General features: G+C 36.4%; 1 protein-coding gene across 1 annotated transcript in view; it reads left to right on the top strand.

Moving 5' to 3' along the window:
* The window catches only part of LOC123872377 (lissencephaly-1 homolog), a 51189-nt gene that overhangs the window by 10284 nt on the left and 26486 nt on the right, over positions 1–14419 (top strand). The window lies entirely within an intron of this gene.

The following is a 14419-nucleotide window of genomic DNA, read 5'->3' as shown; positions in this document are numbered from 1 at the left end:
AAAGCTCTTTCATATGATACCCCACTTGGTATAGTTATCTTACTTCGAAAATTAAAACACATTTTAATTTTTTTTTCTGTGATGTAACCACAAATTCACGGTTTTCAGATTTGCTCCTTTATTTGTACTATAAGACCTACCTACCTGCCAAACATGATTCTAGGTCAACAGGAAGTATTCTATAGGTTTTCTTGATAGACACAACGGACGGACAGACAGACAACAAAGTGATCCTATAAGGGTTCCGTTTTTCCTTTTAGGTATGGAACCCTAAAAACTCTTAAAAGTTGTTTTAAACCATCAACTGAATCTGCCACTGGTTTTGGAATGTCCTTTCTACTGAGAAGAGCCAGCTAGAATCTTGGTGGTTTTATTACTAATACGAACATTAGTAAAGTTTAAATGTGCACATACAAGTTTGTGTTAGCTACATATTAACTTGTAATCTGTCCTTGACAAATTTTTAATGTTCAGTATTAACAAAAACTTATGCTATTTGTATTGTATTACATTAAACAAACAACACAGAATTCTTGAAACTTGATTTCAATTTGTTATTGTCTAAAAATGTTAGATTAAAAATATTCTGAAAGTCTGTATTAGCAGAAAATGCTTTTTATGGTAGAACATTTTCTGTTTGATAGATATCTCGAAAACCTTGAGGCAAAGTGTTTTTGCCTGGCAATTTTGATAGTGTTATCTTAAAAATCAGTCTGGTAAATCAGTACCATTTATTATTTACTTACTGACTAAAATTTTACTAATAATTTCATTGTTGTAGTGTGTTTCATTGTTGTTGTAACCAATTAATTTTTAACTAACAAAATATGAGTGAACTAGTGATAAAAACTGACTTTTCTCATACAACTCTGGAAAGGGTTGTCCTTTGAGATCTGAATGTATCTTTTCAAGTGAATATCAATTCAACTGTGTTTTCTCCCAATCAATCTAGGTATCGTGCTCTCTCAATCTGACACAAGTAATATACTGTCGTTTAAGTATTTAGTGTAGGTAGCTACAGTCAAAGGCCGTAAGTCGTTTAGCACCTTAATGATCATATTCGCGTGACACGGTTGTGCACATGCGTTATGTGTGTGTGGTGCGTTTATAGAAAAAGGTCATAAGTGCGACAGGTTTTTAATGCAATAGTTTCGCAGAATTGCTACTCAAATTCTGAAGACGACCGTACATTGATTAACTGGAAAAGTTACACTCAATGCTCTTTAAAAATATAAAGGTATAATATATAATAATATGGATAAGATATACTTACATCGCGTCGACAGTACAGTCAGACAGTTTCAATTTTGTTTGGATAAAATCTGATCGTCTATCAGGTCGACATCAGCATGTTAGCTCAATCAATTATTTCTTACGTATTCCGATTTTTAAACCAGTTCGGAACTTCTTTATCTTTTAACTCGTTTGCGAGTGGCGAGATTTATGTGACAGGTTGCATATTATTATGTAAGGCGAAAGTATCGTACAGCAATCCTTCATGAGCTTTTGCAATAACTATGGTACTGACTCCCGAAGTGAGAAGTAACTAAGGCCTCATTTATACGAGAGCTTTGTTAAGGTCCGTTAAAACGTCGTACGTCATTTTTAACGGACGTTAAAAAGCTCTCGTGTAAATGAGGCCTTACCGTTGCTTATTGTATCGTTAAGGCGCGATTCCGTGGCACGCGGCAAACGGCAGACGTCGACGTCATGTGCCTCGATGCCAGATGACGTCGCCATCACGGCACGTCACGCCACGCCACGCCACGCCATAATAATAATTTGAAATATCTCGTTTTAACAGTGTTTTAAAACTGAGCAAAGTCAAAGTGCGCTCTATAGATTTCAGTCTCAGACGCGAGTCTTTTCGGCCACGCCCGGTCTGAAGTCTGAGATTTACATAAGCGAGTGACTTAACTGGTGCTATACAAAATAAAAGTACTAGTTATTTCAATAATTTTTTATATGTGTTTGAAAATAAAATATAGCCTTTATGTCACTCAGGAAGAATGAAGCTTTCTATTGATGAAAGCATTTTCAAAATCAGTTCAGTAGTTCCAGAGATTACTTCCTACAAACAGACTTACAACTTTACCTTTTTGTAATGTTAGTGTAGATTACTAGATACTATAATATGATACCTGCATCTTTATTGATTTTAGGTTTTAAAAAATCGCGTGAGATGTTTTTGTATTTCCGGAATAATAAAATGAGTATGTATATAAACCACAATATTGCCTGTGCCAATTTTCGTTAAGATCGATCCAGGTTGACTCCACACTTTCGCATTACTTAATTATAACAGCCAAGTATCCACTAGCAATAAAACCTGCAGAAGTCGGCTTTGGCACTGGTGAGATACTTGCACTGTGAAACACTCGCAGTAATTCAATTTCTCAAGTTCATCCATTGGAAAGTAACTTCCGTAATTTTTATTGCTAGTGGACATTTGGCTTTAGTATGGATGTGGATTAGAAAGGTTACAGCTTCAAATAAACGCTATTATGTGATAATTACCATATTAAATGATGATTTGGTATGAAAATTATAATAATGATTAAATTAATAGAAGATAGTAATAAAATAATAATAATATAAGATACCAGAGTGAACTTTATGCTATTTTTCTCTTAGAATGTGTTGGAAATGTATGTGAATGCAAATATGTTTAAGTATTTCAAAAAAAAAATTCTGTTTTGTAACAGTGCAAGTGGTAAAAGATTATCGGCTATCCATCATCTGATGAAAGTCTCTTTTGTATTTGCATAAAGTTCCATGTGTGAATGCCATTAAGTTCTGGTTTGTAGCTTTTATGCCCGACATATTACATCTAATATCTATTTCATAATCTAAAATCTAAATGAAAAGCTGACTGACTGACTGACTGATCTATCAACACACAGTTCAAACTACTGGACGTACTAGGCTGAAAGGCATACTTACAGATAGTTATTATGACGTAGACATCCGCTAAGAAAGGATTTTTCATAATGACACCCTTAAGGGGGTAAAATAGGGGTTCGAATGTTTAGTCCACGTAGACGAGGACATAAGCTTTAGATATTAAGGACATAAGATATTCACTCTACATCCTTCCGCCACACGTTTTCTTCGATCTGGTCAACCACCAACTTCTGCCATTTCTTCCTGTCTCTATGTTGAAGTCAACCAAGTCTCTCTTGGTGCAATCTTGGGATTTCCAAAATTCCACCCGAGCGAATCCGCGTCGGGTCGGCTAGTATTGCAATCAAAAACTAGGATCTTCCCAGCTAAAACATACTGACAATATTTTGCATGAATGCTCTTACATAATCTTGGCATGCAAAAAATACTTGCCAACAGTACAACTTTCGAGCTTAATTGGATTTTCGCTTGTTGTAACACTTAACCAGGTCACTTTTCAAGTTGCTTGGACGCCCTGTACGTCCCACGACCTTTGAAAGTAACAGTGTTCCAATTAGTCTGTGAGACAACGTCGAGATTCAATATGAAATGATTGCACTCAGTACAAAGTAACGCCATTGACTAAACGACCCAAATCACGCCATTGACTAAACTAAACAACTCAATTCGTATCCCCCGAAACTAACAAAACTCCTCGCTTTCCTTTTCCTATTAATTTGATATAGCTACTTTGGTAATATTTTACGTTATATTATGTTTATAGTAGGCGTAACTGTGTCTGTAAGTCCCAAATTTATAAAGTAGAATGTGCTTACCGTATACTGGTTCTAGAAGTCTAGGTATCAATATAATTCATAATAGAGCCCTAGAGCCATAAGATACTCGAAGTACCTATCTTATTTTTTTCTGAATGACAGACATCTAATGAGTAATCAATTTTGTTGATGGATAAAAAAAACTCAAATCCTTCTAAAAAATACGTCTACAATTTTTTCAATACGTAGGTAAGCTCGCATTTTTCCGTTCCTGGAAACTATAACATGTGCAGTGCAAAATGGCATCATCTGCATTTTCTAACGTAGACGAAATCTCGAATTCACTATGGAAAATTCGCTGCTGTAATGTACGTTCACCATAAACATTAACGTGCATCGACGCGCAAAAGTTAACATGTCAAAGTCAAAGTCAAAATCATTTATTCAAAGTAGGTACAATTGTACTCTTTTTGATGGTCGAAATTTTTAAATTTGTAGTGGTGATAATTAATTACGTAACTTAAAACTAAAGCTACGAGACACATGACAATAATAATAATTATTGCAAAAAAAAAAAGTTTTATCAACCCTATAGCAAATCTTGAGGCTGTCTCTTAGACTAAATAGTGCCAAGTCGTTGACCGCTCTGTCGGCGCCTCCCTGTACCTAGTACCCGCTTGGTGGTTACCGGTGTGCAACTTTCTTAATGTACCTGAAAAGTTCAAATCTAAAAACGAATTATTATTAGTTCTAAATAAATACTTATACCCCTGAAGAAGGTGGCGGGGAGCGGGTGGATGAGGAAGGCAGAGGACCGTGTTTGGTGGCGCGCTCTTGGAAAGGCCTATGTCCAGCAGTGGACGCATACAGACTGATGGATGGATGGATGGATGAAATACTTATACCATTGTCCAGTTGTAAATTTTCATACAAAAAGCGATAACGTTTTTCTCCCCGTTAATGTAGTCCAATTTTCATAATTTTTAGAAACGTTGTAGATATAATAAAGAACTATGCTCGTACGTATTAATTTTAAAGAAATATTGCTTATGTTAAAAGTTACTAGCGTCTAAATATCCATATTTTTGACCTAAAATCTTTCTTGAGTTATATTTTTTTAAATATAATTACGAACGAGCCTAGATTAAAGTGAGATCAGAGTTTACAACTGACTCGATTACTAGACTATGATAGACAGGTCTTCCTGAGCCATTGATCGTTTACCCAAAAAAAAACTCTTATCAGTAAATTGATATCTACAGTTAATCAAAGCGACCGACGTCCAACTTTTCAAGATTGGAAATTCAAATAAGAGTATCAGATAATTGCATAATTTTATCTGATACTCATTATGATAGAGGATATTGTGACCTGATTTTAATTTAATTTAATTTTAATTAAAAAGGCATTCCAAACTAGTGGTATGCATTTGACGATTCAAAATACTTGTAAAAGTTTAAGTAACAATTTTTTATTTATTATTTATTTATTTAATTGTTAGAGCAACGTTGATTCAAGTCAGTAAGAGGATATACGACCGATTTCCAATAATACCCTACCTTAGTATCGTCCTTCCTTGTGGAAAGCATTAAAAGAACTATAAAGTTTCCTATGTGCTTCTTGGTCCATCCTTAGGTCAATGGAGTCAAATAGACTCAGAATCTTTTCGAATAATAAACGCCAAACTTCGCTTCGAGATTAGTAGTTAATCTATACTAATATTATAAAGAGGAAACCTTTGTATTTTTGTATGTTTGTATTGAATAGGCTCAAAAACTACTGGACCGATTTCAAAATTTCTTTTACCATTACTTAGAGGGATTCTTCCGAATCCGTATAGGCTATATTTTATCCCGGAAAATAGATAGGATTTTTCGTGCTAGTGTCCACCCGTGCGAAGCCGGGGCGGGTCGCTAGTAATATAATAATGTTAATAATAATTTCATCATCATAGAAAGAGATCCACTTCTGGACTTAGGTTTCTTATAGGAGCTTCCACACGCCACGGTCCTGCGCAGCCTGAATCCGACAATAATAATTTTCCTTACCTAAAAACAATAACCAAGACATACCGACAACCTTAAGAAGGTAGCGGGAAGTGGATTGATGAGGAAGGCGGAGGACCGTGTGTAGTGGCGCGCTCTCGGAAAGATAAGGCAACAAACAATCCGATTGATTAATTGAAAAATAACAACACCACGTAAAAGACCCCTAAAAATGTGTTTTACACTGATTGCAGGACGCTGTATTCCTACCAGGAATCAAAATAAAGTATAAATGTTTTTTCGAGTTCAAGTTCGATTTACTTAATTAAGATAAAGCTTTGAATTAAACTAATTGCAAAATACTTATAAATATAATAAAAGACATTAAAAAGTCATAATGTCTGCAGTATCTCCAGTGTGATCGTACGCAAATTGCAATCAATCTTAGCTTATATCATTTCTCTGCACTGCTGAGTTGTTGACCCCAGCCCTATGCTTGCTTGATTTCATACTAGAACAACAAGTTTAGGAGAAGACATGAGCTCTTGTTTGATAGAGTGAGCCTTAAGTGTTGTCATACTCATCACTAGATTTGTGGTTCGTATAACGAATTGTTGGTCAAATCATTTCATAACAATCACTAATCAATAAAAGTTCACAAAGAATTAACATAGAAATCACTTATCAGTAAATTGATATCTACAGTTAATCAAAGCGACCGACGCGGACATCCAACTATTCAAGAGTTTATTACTTGAATTAACAATATGATCAGGGCTCTACCATTTAATAAGGGAAGATTAGAATTGCAAACCAACGCACACTAACAAAATAAGACGTGTAGCTATGAAACAAAGCAACACATTAACAATTCAAGCACACAATCAGTATATTTTTAAGACCAGCGATCCATTACTTTTATTGTGACTTGTGAGAAACGTTGCGTATAACCTCTCCCCAAAGGGAGGGGCCGTTGCTTTTTGTCTGCTTGATATGTTCTTCAATCCCGGCAGTAATCGAAGTGAAAGGAAAACCACGACCTATTCAACTTACGAGTGTTCAGCGCTAAATAATGGATCAAATTCTGTACGGCTATTCTAAATTGAAACGTGAATATACAAGTGTAAATTAAAAATTTATAACACCCCCGACAAGTGAAGTTACAGTAACTAGAAAAGACCGAAAAGACCTGATAACTTTCAAACGGCTGAACCGATTTTCTTGGACTATTCCGCGCCTACGATCCAAAGTATCAGAGTTTTCCAAAACATCATTTTCAAATAAATAATTATGTATCAAGGCAACGTCCATCTTGACAGCTTGACATTTGTCAATTGACATAATATTAAGAACCTAACGGTTATGTAACCTTCTTTTCTACAAGAAAACTAGAAAAAAGCTGATAACTCTTAAACGGCTGCACCAATTTTTTTGGATTATAGCTAAGAACACTCTCGATCAAGCCACCTTTCAAATAAAAAAAACTAAATTAAAATCGGTTCATTCGTTTAGGCGCTACGATGCCACAGACAGATACACAGATACACAGATACACAGATACACAGACACACAGATACACAGATACACACGTCAAACTTATAACACCCCTCTTTTTGGGTCGGGGGTTAAAAATCAGTGAAATTAACTTGGCGTATCAAATAACTTTTTTTAGACAGCCAATTTACTTGACCTCACCTGATTTTAGAAGATGCTGTATAAAGATGAAAGTTGTGCTGTTCTTGGTAGGTAACTAAAGATAATTCTATGGCATAGGTATCCCAAATTGTAATTTAACTGTAGGTAACTTGGCAGAAGATGGCTTTGCTAGTAGAGAATAGAGTATTCGCGGCCTCAAAGCATCCTGACAAACCATACATGAACCAATATAGAAAAACTCTCCGATTCTCGGTAGAATATCTAGTTTAGGAAATCCTAAACTAGATATTCTACCGAGAATCGGAGTATCCATTAAAACTAAAGGAGTAATTATTGCAATTAACTATGCACATTGCGTTAGCTAGATCCTAAAACTATCATGGGCCTTAAAAAATTAGTTAAAAATTGCTTCCACGTACTTGTCCAACTTGATTGAATCGAACATAAAATCTTGAAAGTTACAAAAGGGAATGGTGCACCTTACTTTATGGGTTTTACCGCTTACCTGCCCAATTAAAGAATGCACTTATGTTAACTTAAAGGGAAGGCATGCCAATTGCCAGTATGCTCTTTAAGTTACTCATCTACATGTTTTGTAGATTATTACATATCTTACTTTGGGGTAAAAAAATTGAAAACTTACCAGTGCATTCTTAAGCTTGCACTATATTTCATATTAAACATCAAATGTAATTAGAAACGACTATACAAACTTGCTAAGCTATATATTACATATTCAGTAAAATAAAAGACAATATTTTAAAGCAATAAAAGCTTCTTGTTAATTCTTGTAGCAATAATATAAATACCTTCCATAGAACTTGGCCCCCATTTAAATATCAATTGCTTTTAGCAAAGCTCACAATCCCTCACTTGCTTGATATACTTAGAAATTGGCTACTTTTTCTCATTTATGTTTTTGATGGCATGGGCTATATCGCTTACCTGTCCAATTAAAGAATTCACTTATGTTAACTTAAGCCTTAAAGGGGAGGCATGCCAGTGTGGTCTTTATGTTATACGTGTCGCACTTGAACGACTATTCGTGATCAGAAAATGTCGCAACGGCATTAGTCACGTAATTACCATTAGAATAGTACCTTCCTATTTATAAAGTAAAACGCGTCGTATTACTATGGATTTGTGGGCTACCTACATTTTTCAACCAAGATAGGACTTGGCTTATGCCTACGACCATACATCATCCTGGAATGCAGTTCTTGCTTGAGACTGCTTGCCCAGAATCGACTTTTCACCATATACTAATACATAATAAATATTATTTTTTTAAAGCCAGTTTAAATCAACACTTATGACATAGGTACTTGGGTAGGGTAAACCACCCAGTAGCCTGACTTTCTAAAGAAAGTTTCTAAAAAATATGATTTATGAATTTCTAATAATATGACAGAAAATATTTATTTTATTAACCCCCGACCCAAAAAGAGGGGTGTTATAAGTTTGACGTGTGTATCTGTATATCTGTGTATCTGTCTGTGGCATCGTAGCGCCTAAACGAATGAACCGATTTTAATTTACTTTTTTTTGTTTGAAAGGTGGCTCGATCGAGAGTGTTCTTAGCTATAATCCAAAAAAATTGGTTCAGCCGTTTAAGAGTTATCAGCTCTTTTCTAGTTTTCTTGTAGAAAAGAAGGTTATATAACCGTTAGGTTCTTAATATTATGTCAATTGACAAATTTATGTCAAGCTGTCAAGATGCCTTCACTTGTCGGGGGTGTAATAAATTTTTAATTTACACTTGTTCAGATACAAGTTAACCCTTGACTGCAATCTCACCTGGTGGTGAGTGATGCAGTCTAACATGGTAGCGGACTAGCCTAGAAGGGCTATGACAATTTTTATTCAACCCATACCCCTTTGGTTTCTACAAGCCATCGTTAAGTAAAATGTTATTTAATAAGTAGGTATGTATCTTAGTTAATGCATATCGAATAAGTTTCCAGAATATCTACAACTAAATAAATGTAGCTTTACTGAATGACAAAACTTTTCAAAAAAATATATTTTGATTCTTGTAATATTAAGTATACTAGCGACCCGCCCCGGCTTCGCACGGGTGGACACTGCCACGAAAAATCCTATCTATTTTCCGGGATAAAATATAGCCTATACGGATTCGGAAGAATCCCTCTAAGTAATGGTAAAAGAAATTTTGAAATCGGTCCAGTAGTTTTGAGCCTATTCAATACAAACATACAAAAATACAAAGGTTTCCTCTTTATAATTATAATATTAGTATAGATTCGCTTGTTGGGCCCAATAGCTCTTTTCTGCTTTTACAATTATTTATTAGCACAGGACAGTCCGCATTCCACTAGCATGTACCATGTTACGGATGGAGGTCGTTGACTGCATCACGATTAAAAATAAAGATCGCAAATTAAATGTAATAGAGACGTTTCGAAACCCTGACAGCCTCTATAAGTTCGCTGACAAGTTCTCAATTAGATAATTATTTTCTACAAATTAAGATTGATTGACATAGGAAGTACTTTTCATCGTAGGTTAAGTAGAATTTTTAAGCTAGAATAAATCTTTTGAGTCTTGACGAGTAACGACCTCCGTGGGACCTCTTATTAGTGGGAGGATCCGGGTTGGATCCCCGGCAGGAACAATTTGGGAATTTATTATAATTTGGATATTTTCTAATTTGTCTTTGATTTGGTCTGGCTTCGGCCGTGGCTTGTTACCACCCTAGTGGCAAAGCCGTGCTGCCAAGCGATTCATCGCTTCGTCTGGTAGCCGGTTTCCATTTTATAGACTGAATCGTCACTACAGGGTACGATTGCAGTCAAGGGTTACCTTGTATCGGAATAGAAAAATTGAATCTAGAGCTTACATGTATTATAGACTTTGCAATTAGACATTGTGAGGTCTACATCTCCTGAGGATGCTCCGGTGTCGGGGCGAAACGCGCGTCGAGTGGTGTTGGAATTTGTGTGGTGCTGCGTACCATACAGATTTCGTTGGTTTGGCGGATTACGATTATAGCAAACTAAGCTTTTATATCATCCTTGTATATCTAGAGCTTACGGTCTGTAGTTCTTTAGTTATTAGATTTATCTGTTCCGCGTTCACAGTATGGCTTTGATCTCTATACAACTAGATGCACACGAAAGTACTAGTTGACTGCAACGGTCAAGTAAATTAGAAAACGAAACATAAGCAGCGCGTGGCCTCCTCCGTGTTTTTTATTCATGATACCATAATTATTATGCTAAAGAAAATAAAGCTTGAGTTGCAGTTGAAAAAGCTCGCCGCGCTGCCGACATGCAGGCATGCTATGTTATGCTGATATCAATATTATAGAGCTTGAGGATAACTCTGGACTTTTCTCAGATTTTACTTAGCAAACTATGTCGTACCTACGTATTAAGTTTTAGCAAAGTCAAAGTACATATTTATGATCTATTCTATAGAGTATAGATCTCAGCCTTAGAGCTCTTTAATGGTTTACTTTTTTTTTCTCTCGTCTGGCTTTACACTGATTAGCCAATGTCAAGTTTGTAGTTTTTCACAAGTTATGGAAACTATATGTATAAGTATGGGCTTCTTCTGTGCCGGCGCCCGCCGACATAGACACGCGGTGCCCCTTTAGAGCGCTTCCCAGTCAATTCCACCACCAATAAACACCAGCAGAACACAAAAACCGGCCACTTCTCACAAAAAAAACACTCCAATAAAGCTCCGCACGCGCGCCAGCAAACGCCACCACAAACGAAGTCCAATGGTTTACTATACACACTATTATCCCATACATGATATGGATACTTTTAAAGAACTTATCACCACGTACGTATCAAACGAAGCTCATTTAGAGTAAGAAATTCCTATAATTTTGTTGTGTTACCCCAGCAATTAAAAGAAACAGCAAAAGTGACCCAAAATTATAAACAAACCTTATCTACATTATTTTCTTTTTTCTTTAGTGAATATTTCTATAGCGATGATTTTATTATCATAAACAATACCCGTCATTCAAGACCTCCCATTGATAGAGAATGATTCAGAGTCAGACCAAATCTATTCAACTTACGATAGGTGTACCTGCAGAAAAATAATCTTACGTCATACTCTATTAACATAATCGATCAAAATCGTAATCTCACTTATGCAACACTGTATAAGATACGATAGAAAGCGATTTGCTAATTCTAAATATTTGGCGCTAGGTATCAGCTTGCCTTTTGAATTCTCCATCGGACCGTCACGCTGATATTTAACTGCAGGCTTCTTATGTCCCGGCCATATTAACGGCCAACAACGCGATTTTCAACGGCGTTAGATGTAACCGCAATGAACGTATAACGGCGTTCACAATGCCGTTTGGCGTTAGACGATTCACGTTTCAATTGGCATAAGGCGTTAACCGTTCAAGTGTGGCCACTCAGTTTAATGCGATGATTATTGCGATAATTATGGCGTTGTTGGGCATTGACGTTAACCTCAATGTGGCTGCAACATTAAAGAATTTTACACACTACATTGCCTCCTAAACATGTCGTGTGTAGAGTCATTCTAGGTCGATACCTAGATCGCCTCCTAGATCGGTCGACATGCGCGACGACACCAACGGAAACTTTTCTAAACTCGAAGGTAAGTATAATAAAAAAAAGAACTAAATCAAAATCGGTTTATTCGTTTAGGCGCTATGGTGCCAGAGACAGATACACAGATACACACGTCAAACTTATAACACTCCTCTTTTTGGGTCCAAGGTTAAAAAGAACTGTATAAAGGGGGTTCACGTTGGCGGACAGACAGGACCTGTGCTGTATGTAGTCTGATGTGTTTTAGGCCGTTCCTTGTATTACAAATCGTATACGCATTTGCGTGCACTCGATGTGACGTCCTGCCATGTGCGCTGTATATATGTACAGTCCATTATAATTACGTAAATAGTCGCACGAGTATCACTGGTGTCCCTAAAAATAAACTGCGTGTTTGGAACACATTGCCCTAGTGCAGTGGACGGCCTTGGAATATCTTCGTTTTTGTTTCTTTCAAACAAGCAGGTGCACCAGGACTTGCCCGTACAAAATGGCATCTGCATACTTAGTAGGTACTCATACGTGCAACGTTTTCAATTAAAATATTTCATGTAATAAATACCTTTTGTACTACCTATTTGCAAACTAATTATTCGCCTTAGCATCTAGCAATACTAAGATCAACGAAATGAATATTTCTTTGTTTTTCTAGATCCGCTTTTGTACAATTTATTCTTCGTCGAAACTTCAATAAAATATACTATACTACTATAATGCTTAAAAAATTACTTTTTACGCGCCATTTTCACTTTGTGTCATGTCAAAAGTACGATTTTAGACCTTATTATTAGGTGACCCGTACTTTTGACATGACAGTTGACCTATAGAATTAAAATGGCGCATGAGAACTCATTTTGGACGGACTATACTTGACAATAATTACAGGCAAATCCCACTTCTGATGTCGAGTTTTACAAAATGACACCAACACTTGATGATGCTAATATAACTTGATACGTACTAAATATACAAAAAATCCATTTTGTTTGTTTGTATAGACTTCACTTGCGCTACATTCTATTAAAATATTCATAAATACCAGGATAGTTTATCTTAAACGTACTTTCATACTATATACTTACTTGTATCTATTTTTCCCGTCGAGGTCATCCGCTTAGATCTACAATTTTAAATATCCCACGGGAACCCTTTGTTTTTCCAAGTTTATTAATAGTATCCTATCCTTAGATAAAGGATAGGATACCGTTACGCGCAGCGAAGACCAATCCTTAATCTAAGATCCTATGTCTTAAACCTTGCAATGTTAAGTTTTTGGACGGTTGAAATAAGAAGTTGAGGGGTAAAGAAGTAACAAACCAACAGACACATTTTTGAATTCATAATATTAGTACTATGGATGCCGATGCGCTAGGATGGGATGTCTCTGAAACGATGTGTGAGTCACCGCATTTGTCATTGAGTCGATGCTTTACATTTTATTGTTTGGCCTGACCCCAGTTTTGTTTGGAAACGCGTTTCTTTGTATTTAATGATTGTTCTCGTGTGTTATTCGTTGTGATAATTTATACTCATTTTTATATTGAAAAAGTTATATATCTAGCAATCATATCCGCTCACATGTAATTCACACCCAAGACTTTTGAAATCTCTAGATTCTATGTATTCTATTAATACAAATCAATACTAAGTATCTAAGTAATAGTATAAAGGTAAAATTTGTTAGTTTGTATGTAGGTGATAATCTCCAGAACTGATGATGTGATTCTGAAAATTATTTCACTGAATAGCTATAGTGCGCGACAGACAGACAGATAGAACGCCATTACCACGCTAACCCGCTGCGGGTGAGTGCGAGTGTGTGGGGCGCCCCCCAGCCTCATACCCCGATTGCCATCTCAACCTGTTGCGTACTATATATAGCTAGCTTTCTGTACTTCCAAAGCGAGTTTCACGGCCCGTGCCCTCCCTTAACGCAATATCCTGTTACATTATGAAAATTCCTTTAAACGATTAGTATTAGACGATAGGATATTGGCCTAGGCGACGAGGCGGTAAAGCAGTCCGCGTTGCTAGATGTTGTAGGGCCTAAGAGCCGTTGTACGATCAAGTCGTCGCGGATCTTGGAATGCAGTCCGGTCGCCGGCCGCTAGCCTCCATCCGCCATTTATTCTGCCGCATACCGCAATATTCTGCATGTACATCCCTATTATAGAACCTGTAATATATGGCTGTTAGAACGTGAGATAAAGTAATTTATTCACAGTTATCTGTAGGGCTACTTGTATCTGACTCGGGCTTTACTCGGTAATCACACTAATATTATAAAGGAGAATGTTTGTATGTGTGTGTGTGTGTGTGTGTGTATGTTTGTTACTCCTTCACGCGAAAACTACTGGACGGATTGGGCTGAAATTTAGAATGGAGATAGATTATACCCTGGATTAGCACATAGGCTACTTTTTATCCCGGAAAATCAAAGAGTTCCCACGGGAATTTTAAAAAACCCACATCCACGCGAATGAAGTCGCCGGCATCAGCTAGTATAATATATTTAAGGCTATCCTTGTCAACGATCCCCCGTCGATTT

Source organism: Maniola jurtina, chromosome 15 (assembly GCF_905333055.1).
Source record: "Maniola jurtina chromosome 15, ilManJurt1.1, whole genome shotgun sequence".
Classification (NCBI taxonomy): Eukaryota; Metazoa; Arthropoda; class Insecta; order Lepidoptera; family Nymphalidae; genus Maniola; species Maniola jurtina.
This window is presented reverse-complemented; position numbering and strand designations above follow the sequence as displayed.